The sequence below is a fragment of the Zea mays genome, chromosome 4 (assembly GCF_902167145.1).
Source record: "Zea mays cultivar B73 chromosome 4, Zm-B73-REFERENCE-NAM-5.0, whole genome shotgun sequence".
Taxonomy (NCBI): domain Eukaryota; kingdom Viridiplantae; phylum Streptophyta; class Magnoliopsida; order Poales; family Poaceae; genus Zea; species Zea mays.
The window spans coordinates 107,219,668-107,225,864 of NC_050099.1; the positions used below are offsets into that span (position 1 = coordinate 107,219,668).

General features: G+C 38.4%; 1 pseudogene; it reads right to left on the minus strand.

The window, feature by feature from the left end:
- Positions 1 to 880: 880 nt before the first annotated feature.
- LOC103653550 (uncharacterized) lies at positions 881 to 4,018 on the minus strand (annotated as a pseudogene).
- Between the last annotated feature and the right edge of the window lie 2,179 nt (positions 4,019 to 6,197).

Consider the following 6,197-nt stretch of genomic DNA (forward strand, 5'->3'; position numbering starts at 1 on the left):
AAATTATTTATGAACATCTGTAACACCCCATCCAATCCTTGGACTGGCGGCACATACTCCTGGTAGTTCTCTAGGATAATATATCGTCCCCACAGACCAACACATGTCTTTTTGTGTGCACTTTGTCCTCACTTATGCGCACCCGAGAAAACTTCGCGGTCGGTCACCCATCCCAAATTGCTCCAAGACAAGCACACTTAACATGGAAGTTCTTTCGAGATAGGCTTCTGAAAAAGAAGATGCACTTATTGGTATGAATACTCTATTAATTCTATTAAGGCTTGGGCCAGGAAATCACCAATCCAGGGGCCAGGATATCACAATCCACCCCCTTAGGATATCTCATATCACTAATTCTATGACACTCGAATTTGTCACTAATTATGTCTAAATACGTCACAATTCATGTAGTCGTGCCTTGCCACGTGGCTGATTACGTGGCGAGATGACATGGCAGTTGATGTGGCAGGTGATGTGGCGTAAATGTTGTGACGATTTCATTTGCCATAGATGTTATGACGTGGCATGCTACATGGCAGATGATGTGGCAAAATGATGTGGCAAAAATATTTGTCATAAATATCAATGAGGTGGCAGCTGAAGTGGCAATATATTTATGACGATTTTTTTCATCACAAAGTATGATGACGTTGCAATATATTTATGATGGATTTTTCATCATAAGGCGTGATGAATTCACAGCGACATGGAATATTATGAAATCACATGCTAATAACGAAAATATTGAATTATTTAGTTCAACATTCACACAATTCATACAAAAATCCTATAACTTCAACTCAAAGTATGAAAGTTTAAACATATTCCAAATTTATAAAACCCGAATCCAGATCTAATATAACATGATACTATAGCAGACTTAAGATGGGGGTGCTTGGCTTCGATTGAAGCTCAACAGTTGATGGAGGCTTAAGACTATTATTTTCTTCCATCGATCTCTTCATATTGTCCATGGTCTCCTTTGAGGCCTGTGCCTGAGCCTTTAAGGTTTCTACTTCTTCCTGAAGTCCATCTTTTTCTATCCTCTCAGGTTCTAATTGATTCTGAAGTCCTTGAACCTTTGCAGAAACAGTTGTTGTGGAGCTTTTCTTGGAGTTATCTTGTAGACCAACATTCTGTAGAATGAAATTGAAGCCCCCTAGCACTTCAGAAACAACTTCCATAGGAGACTTCTGCTGTTGTCCATCCTCAACTGGTGTTATCACCATTGCTTCCATGTCAACCTATTATAATATTCTTTGTTAGTATAACATAGTCGTAGTTGTAATTTTTCAGAACAAACATAAAAGCAAACGAGTACTCACAATTGCTTTATTTACATTTTTAGAAAAACCTTTCTTCTTACTGCAATGCATGTCCTTGAAAAGATCTATTGCACTCAGTTCAACATCCTTATATTTCTCTTGTTTCTAAAGGGAGAAAATGAATCTGGTGAGAATAGAGACCTTGACACATAATGTACAAGTCGGATTTATAAATTTCAATATGACATATATTCAAGATTGAACATTTGTTAAAAGACTTACAATACATTTTATATATGGACAATACTAAATCAGTTGAATGAAATAATATTTCTATTAGATATGAGCAGTGCTAATTCATCATCTAAAAAGATAAAAATACAGTGATGGTAGCATGCTGTCGGATGGCAGCATGCTACTTTCTCTACAGCTTGGCATTGCGCTACTTTCCCTGCAGTAGTAGTTGCAACGTAGCCATAATGAACAGAGGAAGCAAACTCCAATAAATAAAACTAGAAGACATATTTTCTACTATTATCAAAATGATCTATAATTTACAACATGGAATTGTGGATATATTGACTGAAAGCTAGTCAAACTTCTCTGGAGGCCTAGGAAACTGCTCTCACATCCAAAGATCATTTTCTTACCAATAAATTAGGGGACAACTTTATGAGTAAATAGAGATGTTAAAATTGAATTTTTGGCAACATTAAACAATCAGAGATTTGTCAAATATGCAGTTTAGTAACCAATGATGATTTTCTTACCAGTAAATAAGCTTTTGCAATATATGACTGGGATCCTGTGCATTGTTCATATTGTACTTTTTCACAATTAAGTTTATTCTTCATACAACTATCATGTACATTAAATCAACATGTTAGAAATAATATGTATAATAAGTTGTGTGAAATAGTATAGCAGTTTTCAGAGTCTACATTAGTTAATTATTGCATTGGTTTTCTTTAGGTGCTACTTTATTTGATGTATTTAGTTATGTTGCAGAATCTGAACTATATGTACTGTTTATTGGGTGCATTCACCAAGGGTGGTGCAAAAGCTAAATCAATGTTCCATTATCTAAAAGGTATACACTTAATGTGGACATAAATTATTTGGGATGAAATGTCAAAATAGGAAAGGTAAAATTCATAAGGATATCCATGATTTCACTTCAAGCAATGAAGATAGTACAGTGCAGGCCAGTGGAGATTTATTGCAAAAACCTTGTGTTTTGGGGTAGACCACTTCTCCACCAACTTTCTCCAGTCCTCATCAGACATGCTTGAAATCGGCAATGTAGTCCTCACTTGATTAGCAGGTATCCCATTGAAATACTTTTGTTATAGTCTATACCTCATTTGGTGTTGTCCAACCTTTAGCATATCTAGACATGCATCTTCCACTGCCTTGCTATCATTGTCCATGGTGAATTGAGCCTAGTAAAGAAGAAACAATTTCAACAATAATTGAAATGTCAATGAACTGTAACTTGACAAATGAGTAAAAGTAACTTACAGTATGTTTTCCAATATTTTTTTTATTTTAGGTTCAATATCTTTCCTATTGTACTCCTTCCAGTGGTGAAATATTGGAATGTGCTGCCTCAATGTGATTCCCCCCTCTGATGCAAACTTAGCAGCTTGAATGGGTGGCTCTGGCCTCTTGCTCCCTTGAGTAATTTGGATTGGAATCTTCATTCCTAGTCCTCTGCTTAACGATTCAAGTTGTTTGCCCATATGTTTTCTTGGTATGATATCTATTGTTCCTGGTCAGGACACAAAAAGTTGTTCATATGTGTGATGTCGCATATAACTAAGAATTAGTTGCCATAAATCATACTAAAACATATGAGTAATGTTGTTCAAATTTAAGTTATACTAGTTACCTAAACTAATGCTGGAAAATAAAAAAGTTATTTGCTCAAGGATAGTTCAATGTCTATATAGTTAAAATGTTTAGTTACCTTCAACTGCATTTGTGGTTATCACTCTCCTCCTGTATCAGAGAATTAGGCTCTATAGCATTATCTATGTTATGTGTTGGGTTATTTTCTATGGTGGCATTTGCACTAGGTTGTGTAGGAACAACAAGAGTTTCGATCGAATCATGGTTTGTAGCAGGACATGAACTGAGTTGTTTATGAACAGATAGGTTGTGGCTATTTTCTTGGTTTATTTGAGCAATTCTTTGCCTAGTGACTCTAGTTGTTCTCTCCTGCGCAGGTGCCACAATTCTTTTACTTCCTCTTGTTACTTTTGTTGAGATCTGATCACCATCATTGGATATGTTGGCACGACCATCTTTACGACATTGGGACTCCTGAATATGTAGAATACAATAAGGATATGCATATCAAATTCATTGTGAACCCAAAACTAAAGATAGATAATTGAGAAGCTAAGAATTAATAAGTACTGTAGTGACCTCTTCATTAGAATTGTCAGTGTTTTCACCATCATATAATCTCTCTGATTGCTGAGGACAGTCTTCTTTGTTGTTTGTAGCTGTAGCAGTCACCAGGGATTTTCATTGTCCAAGGCTTAGCCATTGAAACAATTGATTGTTCTTCATCATATTCATAGCCCTTATTTTCTCGTAATCAGTTGGCACAGGTTCTGTTAATGTAACACAAAGTAAAATAAAGGCATACAATACTGAAACAAAATAAATTAAGAAGGTATTGCCATAAAGAGTAAATTACCTTCGGGTTTCCGTGAGGTCCATGTGGACCTCTTCCCTGGAGCCATCTTAGTCTTCTGGTGGAGTTGCCGTGGGGAGGTTTTACATAGGTTGTTGGAGTTGCTATGAGAGGTGATGTTTTTTTCCTGGGTTTTCCTTCTTTCTCTAGATTTCAAATGTTGCTCGTCACATTCTTAACAAAATAAGCAAAAAGGTCGGCTAGCAATATTAACCAAAAAACTAAAAAGATGGTCCAAACAAGCCAGGAAATCAACAAGCTCAACCAAGTTAACGGGAGCCCAATAGATAGCCCATCGTATCGTACAAACAAATATACACTTGTAGTGTACAAAAGCTTGAAGTGGTAAGCGATCTTGAGTTTTTAACCAGAACAACACCTCCTTGAGCAGTCGATGTGGTGCTAAACCGCGCGGTAACGAGCAAACAACCATGAATTGGGCCAGCGAGAGGGTGAGGGAATTGGGCCGGCGAACAATCAGTGGCCTAATAGCACTTAGATGACTAACTTCTATAGCATATCATAAGTTCAACTTTACTGCAGTGGTTTGGAACATTTTCTATATTTGAAACGTCTCAAGTTCGAACCTTGTGTTTTTAAAGTATTTCCGTTTTTAAAATATTTTTTGAAACAGAGCACGAATACATGCGTCCAATTATGCACATAAATAATTGCACATGTAAAAATAGATTTTACATTATTATTTGTATTAAAATAATAAAAGTTATGACCATTATATGACACACTATATCGTCATGGTTATGGCATTAAAGGGTATTGTGACGATTCACTCTTATGACAATTCAGTATTGTCATTAAATATCGTCACAAAGATCTGTTTCTTCCAAATTATAACAACTTTAATGACGAAGAATTTTTTTGCATCACTATGTTGGATTACCTCTCAGAAAACGTCATAAACAGAACTAATTTGTGACAAATGTGTGTGGTGTCATTGTATATTCGTCATAGAAGGCATAAAAGGTTGTAGTCGATACAAGCTCATTCTAAACGTCTTCTCAGACCTAACTACTTTTTAGGTGCTTTTTACATCATCCCTTCTAATACTAGTAGCCTCTACGACCTATATAAATAGCCACCTAGCTACCCATCTATTTCCTAAGGCTTCATGTCCTAGATCTATCCTCATCGTCATGACAATCTATCCAACATTGGTTTCTAAGCAAGTTTTACTTTAGAAAAGGTTGGAAATCATGACTTATTGACTTATCTGAAGTGGTAATTGTGGGGGACAGATATCCCCCGGGTCCGCTAAAAGAGTAAAAGACCTCATGAATGTAACACCCCAGGTGTTGCCATGGCTGGAGCACACCTTGGCACTCAAGACTATGATCACATGTGGAAGAACTTAAGGAGCAAAAGTATAAGGGGCTTTGGAAACTAAGTTTTTACCAAGAGTTGGGAATGACCAAAGGCATTACCCTAATTGTGTGCAACTATCACCTTGGGAGAGGGGGAAAGAACCCTAGGCCTCTCTTAAACCCTATCTCCCAAAACCATGGATAAGAGGGGAAAGAGAGTGAGCAAATGTGCAAAACATGGGTAATCTTTACCCAAACCCTAAGCAACATTATAACCATCAATTAGGGGAGGGAAATATTACAAAAAGGCCCCTAGGGAAACCCCATTTCAAATCTCCAAGTGGAGAGAGAGCTAGAGCTCTCTAATTCCCTCTAAGTCCCATTTTAGCCCTAAATCAAAGATCAACCGTGTTGACTTTAAAAATGGCGCCAAAACCACTTGGGTTCTATACCAAAAATGTGCAATACCACTTAGGGCACCCACTGGAAAAAGTTGAGCTCGAGACTCGGACGTTTGACATGCCATGGCATGGCTTTTGTCGTGATATGCTCAGTATGACACACCTGTTTTGGCACCCGAAGATCTCCCTCCCTAGGCCGTATCTGCCCCGGCGTCTCACAGTTGAGTGACAGTCCTAGGTGCCAGGAAGAGGTCTGCGCCGGACTTTTGCAAAGATTCGCACGTTTGCGACCTCTGGCAACATTTGAACACTGGAAGAAACAAACCGCCACGTGTTCGACGCCGTCTGCCGCGCCAGAGCACGCCCGCGCGCGCGCCCGCGCCGCGCCCAAGCCAAGCCAGTGCCCTGGTCCGCGTCCGCGACTATAAAACGCCCAGGAGCCTTGGCCGTACCCCTCCGCACGCGCTCAAGCCTCACCGGAGCTCAGTTCGCCGCCGTTTGCCCA